Source organism: Platichthys flesus, chromosome 2, assembly GCF_949316205.1.
Source record: "Platichthys flesus chromosome 2, fPlaFle2.1, whole genome shotgun sequence".
In the NCBI taxonomy this organism is placed as follows: Eukaryota; Metazoa; Chordata; class Actinopteri; order Pleuronectiformes; family Pleuronectidae; genus Platichthys; species Platichthys flesus.
In genome coordinates this window covers 27,374,910-27,393,473 of record NC_084946.1, presented here as the reverse complement: position 1 = coordinate 27,393,473, position 18,564 = coordinate 27,374,910, and positions in this window count along the sequence as shown.

Below are 18,564 nucleotides of genomic sequence, written 5' to 3'. Positions count from 1 at the left end.
GTTTGTGTTTTTATACATTATCTCTCCCAGGAATGTCAAAGATGAGTTGATAATAAGTTAATGTGACTAATTTGAAAAGTTGGCATCTCCATTTGATCACAGTTACACTTTTAAATGTGTTTTAAATCTGTCAGTCGTCACTATAGTTCCTCTCAATCGGACTTTTATGACTGGAGTCGTCAAACCGCTGCAGACACAGCTCACTTCAGTGGAGTGGGTATGAATACAAATGAGCCAATGGTTTGCTGCCTGTCTCGAAACTGGAACCGTGCACCACACTCCGTGCACGACACTCCGTGCACGACACCGTCTAATGAGCCATTTGTCACTAATCTAAACTGTGCAGATACTTAAAGTTCATTCACAACTTCCAGCCAATCAGAGTCCCCCACCTCAACCCCCCCCCCCCCCCCCCACACACACACTTTACCTCACAGCTGTTAACTCTTATATTGTGTTCACTGCAGTTGGATCGACACAGGATGAACCCATTAAATATATATTAATTGTTTTACGTGCAGAACCTTAAAACTAGTGGAGTAGTTTGTGTTTGTGGATCTTCAGCAGCTCGGCTCTCTTCAACGTTACAAGGAGGACCAGTTGTCTTTCCATGGTCGTAGGACTTGTCTCTCCCGACACCAGATAATTAAAAAATTTACACTAAAACAATCTATTTTAACAGTTGCAAACGCTGACCTGAAATCATTTATGAGTTGCTTATCCTCTCTTTTCACGTTCAACTTATTAAATCATGTGTTGGACTAGTTTTCATTGTTTGAAGTTTTTAATATAGAAGAATTTAACCGGAGAAAGGATTGAGAGGCTGATTTGATGAAAGATGATTGTCCTGCACGACCGATCTTTACTATTATAATTTTACATTCAATTACTTATTATAAATCTCTACTTTAAATTCAATCAGAGTGCAATCACGGAGCCGGACAAACAAGTGGTGTCTGCAGCGTGCGACTCGGAGCTTCCTCCAAACAGCCCTCGTGGTTTGTTCAGGTTATAAATCAATAGCACAGCTTTACTGAAGCAGATTGACTTTTTTAAATTGCTCATGTTATACTAACGAGTTGTTTTTATATATATGTGAAACTAATTCGACTTATTTCCCCCTTTTTTTAATGAGGTGGTTATTCTTGAATGTAAATTATCCTTTTGTATAAGGTAAACATCCAGATTGAAGTCATGTGGTGAAGACTTCTTCTCGCCAGTTTAGATCTTTGTTAGTTATATTTTAAGCAGCTGCCTTCAGGTTGAGATTTCGACTATTAATATTAATTTATAATAAGTTAACTGTATAATTAATAAAACCAATGTTTCTACATATATTTTAACCCCAAGAAATACAAATATTCTTCATATACGTGTCAGGAAACCAAACAAAGGTGGCTAACTACAGCTTGTTTTGTTACCTCAGTTCAGTGACTTGTTAGCTTGGCCTCTTGTTAACAAACAGTCCTGGAGGTGTGTTTCTGTTGCAGTCTCCAGGCACCGACTCTGACACCGACAGTGACCAAGTGCCGGGACTCGCCCTCGGCCTCTGAATAAGAAACACTGACCGCTTCTCTGAATCAAAGTGTGTGTGTGTGTGTGTGTGTGTGTGTGCATGTGTGTGCAGGATATGGAGAGATGAGGTGTGAGGAAATGGAAAGGACGGATTCAGAGAGTGAGATTGGTTTTGTTACGTTTTCACCAAGATTCATGGTGATAAACGAGGTGTGTGTGCCATTGTTTTCCAAGTTGTCTGAGTGTGTCTGTGTGTGTGTGTGTTTGAAAGAGAGAGAGAGAGAGAGAGAGAGAGAGAGAGAGAGCGAGAGCATAAGAAAAACACTGGTAGTCACAAAAAAGGAAACTATAGCAGTTATAAAAGAAGAAACAGATTTGTCACAACACTGTCATTACCACCTTCCTCTGGTGTAAGTCTGCATTGACTAAACGTTTCACCTTCGCGATGTGCAATTCATTTTTCTTCCGTTATCAATACTGACCATGAAATCAAATCAATTAAAGACATTGGACCCATTAGGAGGCTGCTTCAGTTTGCTGCCTCTTCCAGATAAACACAGCAGGTAAAGACAAATCCTACAAGCCAACAAATCGTTTCAAAAACATACAGTGAATATCCCCTGTGCGTGGTTTGATGATAATCTGCCATATAACATCAGTTGTGTACCTTAGCGTCTTGTCTGTGTCTCCATGTGGACCTGCACTGGGAGAGGAAGACATGTATAGAACTCAAGTATCGAATTCATCTTTTTAAAAGTCTGTTTATTCTGGTTTAACCTTTAACGTTGTCTTTTATCAAGCCTGGTCTTGTTTCCCCTGAATAGTTATTTGTTTGCCAGGAGTTGAAGTGATTGTGTGATTTATTGCAGAACATTTTATTTTGTGGACGATTGCAGTTTCATTATTTCTTCTTGGGGGGGGGGGGGTTAACAAGCCTTTATTCAGACAGTGACATCATGACGGAGACAGAGGGGGCTGGTCACGTGACCAATGAGACTTTTCTCAGCGTTTCACTTTCCCTCGATGGTCGTACCCGGTTCCACCGTCTGACAGAAAGCACACAGTTCCATTTACAGTACAAGTGCCCGTGGTAATGATACTGGCTAATGGAGAGGAAAGCTCCCTGTGCACTAAGAGCCGCTCTCCAGGTTAATGATGTGCACATGTGTGTGTGTGTGTGTGTGTGTGTACTTATACTCCATCCCTATGTATTATAGGAATAAGATTGTAACCGCCCCCCATTCATATGTTTTACAGTGTATAGTGTACATTTATTACAGCACTATACAATACTATGTCTCACTGCTGCAGAGAGGAAAGTAAACAGGGAGGAAGTGAAAGACAACGAGTAAACTGCACTCTCTCAACCTCCTGGTGGGGGCGCTCACGAGCTCATCCAGAATGGAGCCTTAACTGACAAATGGGCGCCAGCATGACATGAGCAAAATCCCCCTCCCTGTATGAAACACTTTGTCGTGGTTGAATGATGCTCGTGAATTTTTAGTGAAGATATGAACGAGTATATTAAATTATAGATTACGTCCAAACACAGGAGAAGCTGAAGCTCAAAATGTGTCCCCCCCCTTAAAAGTCTATTTTTATAAAAACTTATTATTTGAGCTCCAGTTTAGACCAAATGGTTTTTCAGTCTATTGATTTCATTGAATTTCAGCCAAGGTCCAATCTCTCTCTCAGAGCAGAATCCACTTTCCACTTCCTCCTCGACTGAGTCGCTCCAGCTTTTTCTCTCTCGGGGATAAATCTGATGAAACGCACTTTTACTGCCATTTGAAATTTGCTCTGTGTGGCTGTGTCGGCCAAGTGCATTGTGGGTAATCGTAATGATAATTGTGCCAAATAACAGAGTCACTGTGAGGTTTGCATTGATATCTGCAATGACTTCCGTCTGATTACAGCCTCACTGCTGTGTGTGTTTGAAAGGTGTGTGTGCCTCTCAGTATGTTGTGTTTCTGTGTCTCTCTTTAATCTGTGTATTCTAATGTGTGTGCATGTGGAATGCTGACAATTTACGACTGTACTCACGCCAACTGTGTGTGTCTGGGTCTGTGTGCGTGTCTGTGTGTGTCCCGTGTGTGTACATGTGTGCATGCCTGTGTGTGTTTATCTGTATTAAGTAGCTCTGGTCCATTAGTGAAATCTGCAGTAAACAGCTGTGTGTTCTGGTCTCAGGTGGACTCAGCAGTGGTTGCCAGGCTCTCCATCAAACCCCAGGGAAAACATTTTCTATTGTCTGCATGTGTTTAGCTCTCTCTCTCTCTCTCTCTCTCTCTCTCTCTCGCTCTCTCTCTCACTTTATCCATCCATCTCCCTTTTTTTATCCATCTATAAACGTCCATCTCCATAAGCCTCAGGGGATTTTTAAATATCTATAAACCCTGTTTCCCTTACGACTCCTATGTAAAACAACATGAACCTGTTTCACAGACTCTCCTGACCCATATCTGCTCAGTTCTCATTCTACAGCAGATAGATGACACAGTCCTGAGGGTTGGACTCTGGTGTTTTGTTCATAGACATATTCCTTCATTTAAAACACGTATCAGAGACACCAGGCGGCTGCTGCTTGTTCCCATGACAGGATAATCTGAGCCACCCCCAGCTCGTCCTGTAGCAGCCTGGACAGAAAAAGACTCTGTCCTAAAATTAAGCCACTGACTCACAGAGATAATGTTAAAGCCTAAATGTGCTGTGACAAGACAGAGGAGGAAGACGGGAGGAGGAAGAGGAGAAGGAGGGGGGAGAGGAAGTAGTGCAGGAGCAATGGAGAGATGATACATAAAGAACCAATGAAATGGACGAGAGCGCCATGTGATTCTGGATATTTACACAGAAATACTCACAAAACTATGGAAGCTGTACTTGCTGATATTGATGTGTGCAGTTGAGACTTGCCAAGTAAACACCCCCGAGGTTTCAGGATGATTCCTCAACCAGTTGAAACAGTTTCACAGGAAGATAAGAGGCTAATAAAGTGTAGAATTAACACAGAGACACAGGAGGTTCCTGGTTTGAATCCTGGGTCAGCATGGACCTTTCTGTGAGGAGTTGTCTTGTTCTCCTTGTGTGTCTGTGGGTTTCTTGCAGATTCCTCCCACATGCAGGTTGTGGTTTAGGTTAATTGGAGTCTCCAGATTCTCTGTACAGGTTTGAATGTGAGTGTGAACACTTGTTTGTCTGGGATCAGCTCCACTTATTCCCCAGTGACCCTCAAAAGAAATGCACTATAGATTATGAATGAATAGTCAACAGAATATAAACATGTCCGCTCACTGCAGGAGAACAAATCTATACATGTTCTAATAAGTTAGAGTTCAGACCATCACCTTGAAATGACAAGAAGTCTCAGTCGGCCGCTTATTTGAAAAGGATTGAATGGTGCATTCTAATATTTTTGTTAAAGAAAATATAGAGCCTGAAAGTTCATGTGCCTATAGAATGTATTTGATTATTTTATTCCTGTTCACTTCCACTGGGAAATACATCAGATAAAGAAGAACCTCTGGAGAGAAGAATAGAAACCAGAGTGTTTTCAGGTCCACGTTGAGAATATCAATGTGTGAGAGTGAAATATTGATATCACCACAAGAGGGCACCACATTCACACCATATGTGTCGAGAGAGAGGGGCTGGAGGCTGGGGGGGGGGGGGGGAGAGAGAAAGAACAGGATGGAGAGATGAGGGGAGACTGGGTGAGGACAGGAGGGGAGAGATGGACAAAGACAGAGGGCAGAGTTTGAGCATCAGGGACACATACTGATGAGATGAGGAGGAGGAGGAGGAGGAGGAGATGAAGACATGATGAAGATATTCTAGAGGCAAAGAGAGGGGGACAGGTTGTGTATTCAAAAGACTGAGAGAGACGGGAGAGACAAAGAGAGAGAGGTGTCCTACTTGTTGTGAATCATCTCCCTGTTTATTTGAATATGAGTCATATTTATTCAGACTAATATGTTCTACCTGTTTATCATTCTGGCCACACACTCACACACACAAACACACACACACACACACACACACACACACACACACACACGCTTCACCGACACAATGCATTCAACTTACCAACTGTAAGTAAGATGAATATGAAGTTGGGACAAATTTAAATATCACATTATCGCTGTAAAATCACAACTTTCACTCAGCAGCAAAACAAAAATCAAAATGATTGACAATCAGAGTTATAAATATGCATTGACATGAAAATGTGCACGTTGATATCATTTTTGTTTGTATCGTCCAAAGACAGAACATTTCAGAACTTTACCAAATATTTGAGAAAGGTCTTCACTTTCTCTAAAATCCACGATTTCCCAGAGTTCTCGGTTTCTAACTTCCTCCTTTTTTACAGTCACATTGTGTTTTCCACATGTGGTTCAATGAAACGTCCTCAACTTATCTATTAACTGTCCTCAAGAAGTTAGAGCTACAACAACACACACACACACACACACACACACACACACACACACACACAGGACATGAATTTCAATGAGCTCCCACTGTACAGACAATGAGATGAGCTGCAGACTGACTGATTGTACTGCATTAGTTTGTGTGTGCGCATGTGTTTGTGTCTGTGTGTGTGTAGGTGCTCATGCATGGTTTGTGTGTGTCTTAAACATTGGCCTAATAAGACACACACATATAAACACACAGACACACACACTGAGCCTGCCTCCCTGTCTGTCTCTCTGAACCGTCCTTTGTGTTCACTTTTCCCCAAAACAATCATTTGTCATATTTTCATCACACCACAGTCTCCTCCTCCTCCTGCCGCTGCTCCATTATTATTTTTTTCAGCTGTTCTCTTTGTCTCGTCTTCTTCCTGTTTGTGTCCCTCAGCTGCTCACGCTCTCCGGGTGTGGTCCATAACACATGTCCTCTTTCTATTCCAATGCTAAAGTGGAAAGTCAATGATTTTGTTCTTAACTCTTAATTTAAATTCTAAATTTTTCTGTAGGTTATACAAAATAAATACAAATTAAGTTTTTTTTGCTGTTGTTTTAGCAGCAGCAATATTTGTTCCATTATTAACAAAAATTTAGAGACTGATGTGTTCCACTGTTTATGACTCATCACTCATTTAGACCCAGCATGTCATGACTCAGCAGATAAACTGTAAACTGTTTTTACTATCTGCTTAATTCAGACCTGAAAATAATAGAAGGAGTTGTGTGTCTAGATATTGGACGGAGTTGTGTGTATAATTAATATAAGGAGTTGTGTGTATATATAATGGATGGAGTTGTGTTTATAGATATATGGATGGAGTTGTGAGTCTAGATATTGGATGGAGTTGTGTGTAGAGATAATTGATGGAGTTTTGTGTCTAGATAATGGAAGGAGTTGTGTGTATATATAATGGATGGAGTTGTGTATATATATATTATGGATGGAGTTGTGGGTCTAGATATTGGATGGAGTTGTGTGTATATATTTACCAAATAATTTCACATCCGACAGCTGTTGGACAACATGACACTAAAATCAACACAATATTAGCAACTCGTCATAAAGGGGAAGACGTGCACTATGGAAACCAGTATGCTTACAGAGCAGATCACAGATACTGGTTTGAGTTTGAACATCATCCCAGTGCAGCCATCGTTATCTCATAAAAGTTTCCCTTTGTGCTTTTTGTGAAAATAAAGAATCCATTCAGAACTTGACTTGTAGTTCACCACTGCACCACTGGGGTGTGCTGTCCTATTGGTGAGAAAGGAAATCGATGCAGTCCCAGCCCCACGAGGGACTTTGTCCATATTTAAAGCTGCAATTTGTGGCAATATGAAGGAAATATATATTTAAGATAACACAAGCAAATGAGAGTAAACATGATTTCATGGAGAGAAATGTAAATGTGTGTTTTCTGGAATCTGGACTCGAAACAGGCGGATGATTATTTGCACAATCGTCAGAAAAACTGTTTCAGGATTTGATTCACTGCTCTGTGTAATTCACATTTAATCCACTCCACCAGTTTCCTGTATGTGTAAATATACTTGGCAATTATAAGAATTCTGATTCTGATTCTGATGCACACACTCGACCAATCACGGGTGATTCTCAGATGTCAATCATGATGTTTCCGCCCCTTTTTATATCAAATTGTTAGAAACATGAACATTTGTACGTACATTGGTTTCATAAGAATAATGTGAAATAAAAATCCGTCTGTGGTGAACATTTAAATGACATGTTCTTTGATATCGTTAGTCCCATGTCCCATCTGGGTTTATGAACTATGCTGCAGCCAGCCACTAGGGGGCAGTGAATAAGTTGCGGCTTCTCTTTTGGGAGATGTCATCCATCTTCATACACAGACTATAGACTTGCCAGGACTTTTGGTTAAATGGAGGTTCTTTATCTAGATTGATAAAACTGAAAAAGTGAAATACAGTCCTTTTACAAAAACCTAAACCAAACCTACACTTTGAAATCTGGAGTTCTCCAGAGAACTTTCCCTTTCATGGATTTCACCTCACTGAACTGGTTGATGTTCTGGATGTTCAGGAGTTCTGGGATCAAATCCACTTGGACTGAAGTGATCCCCAGAGCGGCAGGAGGCTCAGATGAAGAAATAACTCTGTAATGAAGATTAATCATCGCAGCACAGACCCACACACAGGGACCAAGCGCTGAGCAGGGGAATGCTGGAGGGAATTTGTGTGTGTGGTGCATGTATTTGTGTGTGGGGTGCATGTATTTGTGTGTGTGGTGCATGTATTTGTGTGTGGGGTGCATGTATTTGTGTGTATGGTGCATGTATTTGTGTGTATGGTGCATGTATTTGTGTGTGTGGTGCATGTATTTGTGTGTGTGGTGCATGTATTTGTGTGTGGGGTGCATGTATTTGTGTGTATGGTGGTGTGCACTCGAGGGAGATGAGGCGAGCCAAGACCTGGTGTGTTATCATCAGCGCCACAGGACGGCGAGAGGAGCGCGAGGCTTATTAAGGGGAGCGCCGCAGGAGGGCGAGTCGATCACCGCACCAACTGGGGTTTCCTCAAAGCAGGGGAGGGGGGAGGGGGGGAAGGGGGGGGGCTGAACAGGAGGCTGACATGCTAATGAAAAGATATGGAGATTGGACGAGTCAGAGACAGACACAGAGTCCTGGAGAGGTGGCATCAAATATATCGTTGTTAAAAACACAATCAACACAACAACAGGACGTCGGGATGGAGCCATATTGAAGGGGGGGGGGGGGGGGGGGATTTCAACTTCCTGGATTTCCTTCTGCAGTTCAGTCTTCAGGGTCTACGTCTCGGAGACCTCTTTGGATGCATGTTCTCTCTCTCTCTCTCTCTCTCTCTCTCTCGCTCTCTCAGTCGTTTCATTGAGAAGTGATATTGTGTTGAAACGACTGCTGAAGTGGAGGAAGTGGCTCTAATTTGACTGCACGTCAGGGAACATGTAATTTGCTGCTGAGAAGCGAGGCCCCGACTCTGACTCTAAAATCATCGGCTCTTTGTAAGAACTGGCAAAATGGATATTCAATAGACTACATGGAGCATTAGTCTGTTATGAGCCGGACTGCAAGGAGAGAACAATGAAATGGTTTAAACTGCAGGACACAGGACTGATGCTTAAAAAGCCTTTTCTCTCATTTACAATGGGAAACTAGTCCAGTTTGAAATAAACGGTGAATCAGGAAATCCACTTGAATTAGCAGTAGAACCATTATCGCACAAAGAACCTTTGAGTGGAGCGTCACACAATAAAAAAGCTTTTTCACATGTTTGAATGTTCGACACCAGTTTAACTAATCACATTGAAATGGCTGCATTGCTTTCAGGTCTTGTGCTTGAGAGGTTTCAAAACGAAATGAAACTTTTGTTAATGTTTTTAGCCGAACCCGACGTGTTATTGTAATCAGCTCTGAAAAGAAATGTTTACAGAAAGAAAACCACAACCAGCCTTCCTCCACAAATATAATGAGCTCCATCGGATGGAGCAGAGACGGAGGTTTCACATCTTGTCTTTATCTATTTTCTTTAAATTCTTCAAGACAAACAGTAACAACACAAACATTATGACGACAACCCAACATCTGGACGTTTATTTCTCTCTCGACGGGCGACTGATGATCACCGGATTTAGATTGATGCTGTTTACAAGATTAGGCCCACACACACATGCGTGCACACACACACATACAGACACACACACACAAACAGACACTTTCAAATGCTTGTATTTTCTTGGTCTTTCACCGACACATCAATACTTTTACTTCTCTTTCAACAGAATGTAGCTCAGATTCAACTCTTTCTTTTGACATGAAAACAAGTTAATGATGTTCTCTGGGATAATTTGATATTATTGTGTAATTCCACCCAAATAAAAATCTGTTAATGATAAAATAATGACAGTTGTGTCTCTTCGGTGCTTCGTTAGACTCTTCACTTCTTCTCAGTTTCCTGTGGCACAAGTCACAATATCTCTGTTGATACACACACAAACACACAGACGCACACTAGATAATTACACACTCCATCACATGCACACTCATCTCCACCATCTTCCACTGAATAGAAACACTTTTCCCTTCCACACACATAGACACACACAGAAATGCAATGCTGCAGAGAAAAAAAAAAGAAAAAAATGTGAAAAAAATAACCCCCACACACACACAACTTCTTATATATACAAATGCACACACACACACACACACACACACCCATTCAAAGTCCTCAGGTCATTGTGTTAATTAATTAGCCTGTACAACAACCCAGCATGGAGTAAATTACAAAGCCTGTCACCTCCTGTAAGGCTGGAAGATATCAGCGTGTCTTCGGGCTGCATGCAACACACACACAGACACAGACACACACACACAGACACACAGGTAGTGTTTGACACTGCCGCTGGGTGAGTGATGTCAGTAAATCTTTGTGCGTTGTGTCTGTTTGCCGACTCACAAATCTCAGATAAGCAGGAATCTGGTGTTTTGAATTTGCATTTTACAGCTGTTGCCTTCACACTTTTTAATCCCATAAATCAAACACAATATTTGTTTGAATGAAAAGCCTGAAGTCACAGTGAGCTGTCGCTGTTTTACAAACCGATGAAATGAATAAAATGAATCCGTGTTTGTACCAGAAGAAAAATGTATTTTCCTCTGTGGGGACGTCAAGTTGTGCATATTTACAAATCACAAATCCTGAACCAGATGACCAGAGCGGGAAATTAAAATTCATAAAATTCATGTTGGTGTTTGTAAGAGTTTCAAATCCTTTTGAATTGTTGGCTTGAAACCTTTAAGTGCATGTTGAGGTGCAGATGTGAAACTGTTCCTCAAACACAAATGATGTTTTGCTCTCTGTTGAAGGATCGTCAGGAGGCGTTCAGGGCCTGTGGGATTTTAAATCTGTGTTTAAACCCTGAGGTCTCAGACTCTGTGCTACGGACCTGAATTTAGAGAGAGTTTATTTTGTCTTTACCTCAAAACAGACGAGGACAAAATGAAGTCAAGTTCAATCTCAAATAACACAAGTTTTTAATATTTGTGAACATGTTGTAGACGCTCAAATGATCGTATTGAAAATTAACCATTCATCGTTCAAACTTTCGTTCCTGATTTCATTCAACGTTTTCCTTTAAAATCAATTGTTTTTCACTCTTTGTGATATTTTACAAATCTGTGGATTCAAGGAAAAAAACAGGTTTGTGTCTCTTGAAACGATTCTTGTGAAATCTCTCTTAACGACCACTTGGGGAAAAACAACCTATTTACAGGCTGAGCAGTTAGTGAATGATTCACAAGGGAAATGTTCACATAAAAACTCATGATGTTGTTTTCAGAAAAGACATTAACATTATTGAACGCACCATTTAAAGCAGCTCGTGTGGGAAGAAGTATTTTTTTCGTCTATCGTTTTGCAGTTTTCATATTTTTTGCTGAAAAATATAAGTGTGCTTATTTTATTATTCATGGAATTAATAAATAAATAAATGAATATATTTTTTCACTTATTGCATTTTTATACCAGATTTCAGCTTATGCTTTCAAAATGACTGATTGCAAAACAAATTGTTCTTTAATAAGCCGGAGTTACTAACCTGCTAAGTATAGTATCAGCCCAAAGTTTATAGTTGTAAGGTGAGCGAGACGACAGGGGGATGAAGAGAGAGAGAGAGAGAGAGAGAGAGAGAGAGAGAGAGAGAGAGAGAGAGAGAGAGAGAGAGAGAGAGAGAGAGAGAGAGAGAGAGAGATGAATCATCAGGGAATTTATTAATATTTTGATCTGAAACCTTTGGTCAAAAGTCGAGTTCACCATTCTGGCCTCTTGAATGTTATTTCTCAATTCTGCCTTTAGGGGATTTCTTAAGTTTTGACCTAGGTGTCACTGAGATGTTAACTGAATAGATTTCTGAGGTTAAAGGTCAAAGGTCACCTCTTATTGTGGATGTGATATGTCAGGAACAGCTGGAGGGAACGAAAAGGCTCTGACTGGTGCAGACACACAACTGCACGGTGACTCACACAGTTTTTATTATTAATATCAAGGTCAAAGTGATACGAAATAATACAGATAAAAAAACACACAATACATAACATAACACTGGAAGAGAGAGAGGAAAAAATCCATAATAGTAAAAGTTTCGCATCATAACTTAGTTTTTGATAAGAACAAAATGATAAGATTATCATGTCCACATAAATAACATAACGGAATTTCATTTATTTCATCGCAAATCTGACTTCTAAGAATTATAATCCTAAAAACGTTATAAAATTGAATTCAGTAATTGTCTCTGCTGATAATCCTTTAACTATTTCATGAAACACACACACACACACACACCACACACACAATACAATGCTCAACACACTGTTGATCTCTTGATTAGACTTAATTTATTTCCATTGCTGGACTCTATGACTCAGCTTTTTGGGTACCTGGTGTGTGTGTATGCGCTTGTGTGTGCATGTGTGCGACAGACAGACAGCTCAACATTATCTACGACACACACGCCCCTCTCGCTCTGCTCCATGACCCATTTAACTACACACTCCTGTAACCCATATCAACTCATGGCAGGAACACGCGTGTTGAAGAGGCCGTGACTCTGTGTGTGTGTGTGTGTGTGTGTGTGTGTGTGTGTGTGTGTGTGTGTGTAACTGAGTGTGGAGACTTTTACATGACCAGTACATAAGAGAGAGTTGAGCTCAGAGTGTTGAAGTTTGTGAACATTAACAAGACGTCTTTATTGTGTAGAAAATGGACATAGTGTGTTTCTCAGGTGTGTATTTCTAGATTAACGATTGATTTGTTGTTTAATTTCAGCCTTTGTTTTCTGTGCATGTGTTTAATCTATGGTCGGACTAAAGCCCATAGTCGACTCAACTTTTATGAGACTAAACCGTATCTCAGGTAAATCTAAACCACTTTTTTAGCTGTGCTGATTTTTGTTCAGTCTGCGTCTGGAGTATATTTTATTGCTTCTTACTGTATAAGAAGCAATAAAGCTCCTGAAGTTCAAACACTGGACGATAACTTTGTCTAATGTTTCCCTGAGTTCCCATTTGTTCACACATATGGTTCAAAAGGCCGTTCAGTGGATATGTTTTAATCCACAGGGAAATGGCCCAGTCAGCAGGTTGTTCTCTGAGTCCTGAGCTGACTGGGTGATCAGTGATGATGCTTCCTGCAGCTTGTAGCAGTTGGTTTGTTCTGTAGCTTCCTGCACTCATCAATTATTGTATTCCTCCAAAAAAACACATCTCATGTCTGGCAGGACTTTGATCTCACATATACAACAACTAGTTTCTCTTGCCATTTATTTCATGAACATGCTAAAGACATAAGAAACTGATTCCCCATCATGCTTCATGTTCTCTCTCCCTCTTTCTGTTTTTAATCCCAGTTGAATTCACTCGCTCCTCCACAGACCTCAGCGTCTCACAGTGTGACAGGAAAGTTCTTCAGTCGATCAGAGAGAAGAACGCGTTGAGATGTCTGGAACATGGCCTGGTTTTTACATCCTCCTTGACTTGTGTGTGTGTGTCTGTGTGTGTGTGTGAGAGAGTGTGTGTGAGTGTGTATGAGAGTGTGTGTGTATATGTGTACGTGTGTGTGCATGCTTATTTCTTCTAGATTTACTCGTATGTTAAATATGTGACTTGTGTATGTGTGTGCACGGTGTGAGTTTGCATGTGTATACTGTGTGTGTGTGTGTGTGTCAGGTGTGAGTTTAGGTATGTAACCCAGAAGAATTCAGAGCGGGCGGTGGAGAGAAAGTGTTTGCTCTGCAGTTCTCAGCTATAATTCCTCCTCCTCCTCCCCGCTCTCTCCCTCCTGCGCTCGACTTCTCGTCTCCCTCGCTTCACCATTTCTCTCCCGTTTCCTTTGCACCTCCTCTCGTTCCCGCTCCTCTCTTTGTGAAAACACAGTTCGTGTGTGTGTCTGTGACGAATCGTCTCATTTTCCCGGCGATGCAGTGAAGAGGTACACTCTCACAGGAGTCGACACACAGCTCTGACTCGACTCATCAAACACACAAATGCTCTGTTACAGCCACATGTACAAGAGTTTATATAGAAACCTCCCTGCAGCAGCTCCTCACTGCTTCACTGTGGAAATGGCTGCCTAACATACTTGAACTATTATTATTTATTATTATTTCAAAAAGCAAATGAGCATCTAAGCAGAATATGTGGTGGAGAACGACGTCTGTGGAAAAATCGACAAAGTCAATTAAAAACAAATAAAGCAGAACAGTTGTGCAGCTAATTCAGCATCATTGATTTGGTTAAAGATTCAAATTGTCAGAAATCTAAATTAATGACATTTAAATTCAAATTTTAGAGATTTAAACAAAGACACTTTGCTCAGAGTCGTAGACGGAGACACAGAAGATATTTTCTTTTTTTTTTTTACTGATGCACAATTATAATCAACACAATTCAACCAAATTGTTGCTGTAATTTTGGTTTGAGTGATTCACCACAAAACAAACCTATATTTTGTCACTGGTATTGTACTGGTGTGATCTTAGAGGCAGATAGACAAATCTGATTGGACACCAAAAGGGCCAATCTTCGCCTGTATATAAATACACAACTGCTCCTCCTCATTCTGTCGCATCAACACATCCTCAAAACCAAAGAATTCACTTCCAGTAGCCGAGGACGTGTGACACAAATCAGAACACCATATTTTTCTTTTTTAATCAAATCCAAATCCGCCTCTAAAAATGTCAAGCTAATTTATCCAGAGTCTAAAAACCTGCTGTCACTCCATCATCACTTCACTCCAGCCTACTCTACATTATAATTTAGCACTTGGAGTAAAATCCTACTTGTTAGAATAAGAACACGACAGCTGAGGAGTTAGAGAAACAAAAGCTGGGAAACAGCGTGGGAGCGATTGATGGACGAGTCGGAGAAGAGACAATAAACCAGAGACAATCAAGTCTTTATGTGAAGCTGCTCTTTCAAAGATCAACACAACAGTTAGTGGTAAATTATCAGTGATGACTCTTTGACTGGAGCTGGAAGTTACACCCTTTGTTCTGGATCGAGACGCTTTTAGAAAACCTGTCTTCCCTCTGTTGCCTCTTTGAAAAATCAGTTTGCTACCGGAGTGCAATGAATCATGGGTCATTTTGGGTCCCGAAGGATGAAGCCACCGAATTGAGACACAACTGTGGAATCAGCAGTTTTTTTTATATATATATGTACGAAGGTAGTGGGATAAATGTTTGGTTTTCACTTTGTCTACACAAGGAAGAAAATGATCAATTCCACGCTCATGTCTGTGGGAAAAAACATGACGCACTAGGTTAGCTTAGGTTAGCTTAGCACAAAAACTGCATAGGCAAAATAGCTCGACAGGAAGTGGCTGTTAAACCTCGAGAACAAACTGGCCCACACATTAAAGAGCCTGTATTTAAACCTGCTCACAAAGTTTACATGGATCTGTTAGTTCCTCTGAACATGTCTCTGAGGTTTTCTACTCAAACAGCTTCAGATGCTCTGTTCCAGCTGCTCTGACCCTCTGTCTCAGCTCTGCTCTGGATTCCAGCTCTGCTCTGGATTTACACTTTCTGTACGAGCGCTGTTGCCTTTGAACATAATTCAGTTAAACAACCACAAAGTGTGTGTGTTATTTCTGAGAGACGGGGGTTGATACAGTCTGAGAATAGCTTTGTCAGAAACATTTTATTTAGCTGATTTAAAGCCCTGATGAACAGACAGAGGGGAAGAGAAGACACAAGCCTGCCTCTGTTTTTAACAAACTGGGCAAAGGCTGAGGTCGACCACCTGTGAACAGTGCTACCGAGCAGCTTAACTCTGGAGCTGCACTTGTGTTTCTTTGCAGTCGTCTGGCAGATGTGCAGATGACCATCATGGCTGTGATGAGTGAAATAACCAATGAAAGCTGGATCTCAGTTACTAGGTCCTCTATAACACAGAGTTTCATGAAGCTGTCGCTCTGGAACCTCACACGTTTTAGCTGTAGAGGGTGAGGTGTTTAATATTAACTGTTAATCAGGCTTTATGATGTATGGTTTTAATATTTTATAATTTCTCTTTATCCGTTCCTCAGCACATTCATCAGGATTCCGTTCTTTAATGTTTCTTTGAGTTTCTCCATATATGAGAAAGTCACATGTCTCTGTGCCTCGTGCCTCCTGGCGTCACCTGATCAGATGACCTGTCACCTGATCAGATGACCTGTCACCTGATCAGATGACCTGTCACCACTCTGTCACTCCAGGAAAGGAAAAGAAAAGTTAGAGTGAATGTGGAGCAGAGTGGAACCAGAAATGGGTCATGAGCTCGTTTCTCGTGGTTCGCCAACAAGTCTCGATGCGCCTGGTTCCCCGGGTGTCACATCCCGGTGCTTTGAACCAAAAAGCAAAACGTAAATATGCATCAGGAATGTGACATGTGCAGTTTCAAAGCTGATCAGAAGGCGCCCCATCGAGGTGGGCTGAGTTCCACAAAAACCAGATCCGCTGGTGAAAGTTTCTGTGCTTTTCATCTGGTGGCGGTTCATGGAGACGCCAGGCGAGTGTTTAAAAAAGCTTCTAGGATTTCTAAAGGCTGAGTCAGAGGGGCCTGTTTAAAGAGCACTGCCTTCAAATGTCATCTCTGGAGTTTTGTGAGATTTTATTATTTCTCTTCTTTTGTTACATTCCCTTTCTTTACTTCTGTCATTTATTATTCAGCTGGGTCCCAAATACTGCTCCTGACTTTTAGAGATCTCTGCATCAATGTGTGTGTGTGTGTCTGTGTGAGCATTAACATTCACACGTTAATACTCAAATTATATAATTAGATGGTACAAACTGCATTATTCACAGGTTTCTTTATGAAAGCGTTACTTCTTTTAGAAACCAGGACATTACCAGTCCACCAACTGTTGTATTTTGTTTTATATATATTTGTATTTTGAATCCAGTGTCCACATAGATCCTCTCACGAGTTTTGACCCAGACTCACTAGAGATTCTTCTCTTTTGAACAAACTATTTCACACAATCACTTGTATATATTTAGATATTCACATGTGCACAACAAAGATGAGGCAGTATTTGTTTATGTACTTCATGCATGGGTATGATTTTTGGGGAAAGGAAACAATATTAAACTTGTATTTCAGCAAAGATATCTATTGATTTTGATATTGATAAAGTTATAATCATTCCCTTATCAGCTGACCTCTTTACATCCTGAGTCCTCAGTGACCGAGGATCACAGCTGACGGATTCAGGTTACTGGACAGTGAACGTGAAACCTGTGTCGTAGCTTCTGTCTCGGCCGGGAGCTTCCCAGTTCAACCAGTCTGGACAGCGATGGTCTTGCCCTGGATCAGCTGGAACTTAACCTCCCCCGCTTCAGAGCGCAGCAGCAGTGTGTCTGGGAGAGGAGGGAGGTCTTTCACCAGCACTGACACGCTGCGCCCTCCAAGCGGATGAAACCTTAAAGAGTTTAAATTGCTTCTCATTCACTCACAAATGGAGCGTGCATGTGTGTGTGTGTGCAAAGTTAAAGCCATTTGAAGTTGAACGGTTGTGATTAATTCACACCCCCACACACGGTGAGAGTGTTTCATAACCAGTTCATGCAGAGTACCAGTGACGCACAATGCACAGACACACAAACTGTATATCTATCTGTGTATGAAATTTTAAAACCTCCTGGCATCAGAAAATCAACCCCTTTAAATCCTTCATAGTACATTAATGAAAGGCAGCCAAGTTTGTAGAGTGTGTGTTTTTAATTGTCGGCCCTTGTGAGGATCAACTTAAATGATAAATAAGAAAAATTGGGCAATTAGGCATTTGAATGATTCAGTAATGGAGGATGAAGTCGCCTGTTAAGAGGCAAACCTGTGTTTGGGTGCTCTTCTGAAATGAGGGTCGGGTTTAGACCCAGGACTCATCGCAAAGAGAAGAAAGTTCAACCATGCTACTGCTCCTCCAGATGTCTGCTTGCGTGCATTCTGCCCAGTTACACATAAAAGAAACATTAATCAACATCCCAGTTGCTCTCAGACGACCACCAGTATCTCAGGGAACTGGTAGGAAATAGGAAATTGTGTCGCGGGAGGCATAAACTAGCAAAGTCGGCACAAAGGAACAAACTGTACATGGAAGCATTCATAGATGGGAAATGAATTGTTTACCTCGATTTATATTATTGGGATAAACACATGAAAATGGTGACAGCACCAACTCAAACTCATCTGCTATTTGAAGACCAGACCTGTGTAGAGTACCTTGAAAGTCAATAATGTAAAGTTCAGTCTGGTTCAGCTGTGAATGTAAATGGTTGATTGTCTCTATATGTTTAACCTGTGATACGCTGGGGACCAGAGAGTCGAGACCACCTCTCGCTCAATGGCAGCTGGGTTTGGCTCCAGCTCAGAACTGATGGATGCATGGATGAAAGTCGTCTGAATGCTTTGAGTTTCTTCTCAACACAAACAAGCCACTGAGCGAGTTCATGAAATGCCTTGTGTCTTCCTGGAAGTTTAATTTCCCCCTGATGCTCTGCAGTCTAAGAAACAAC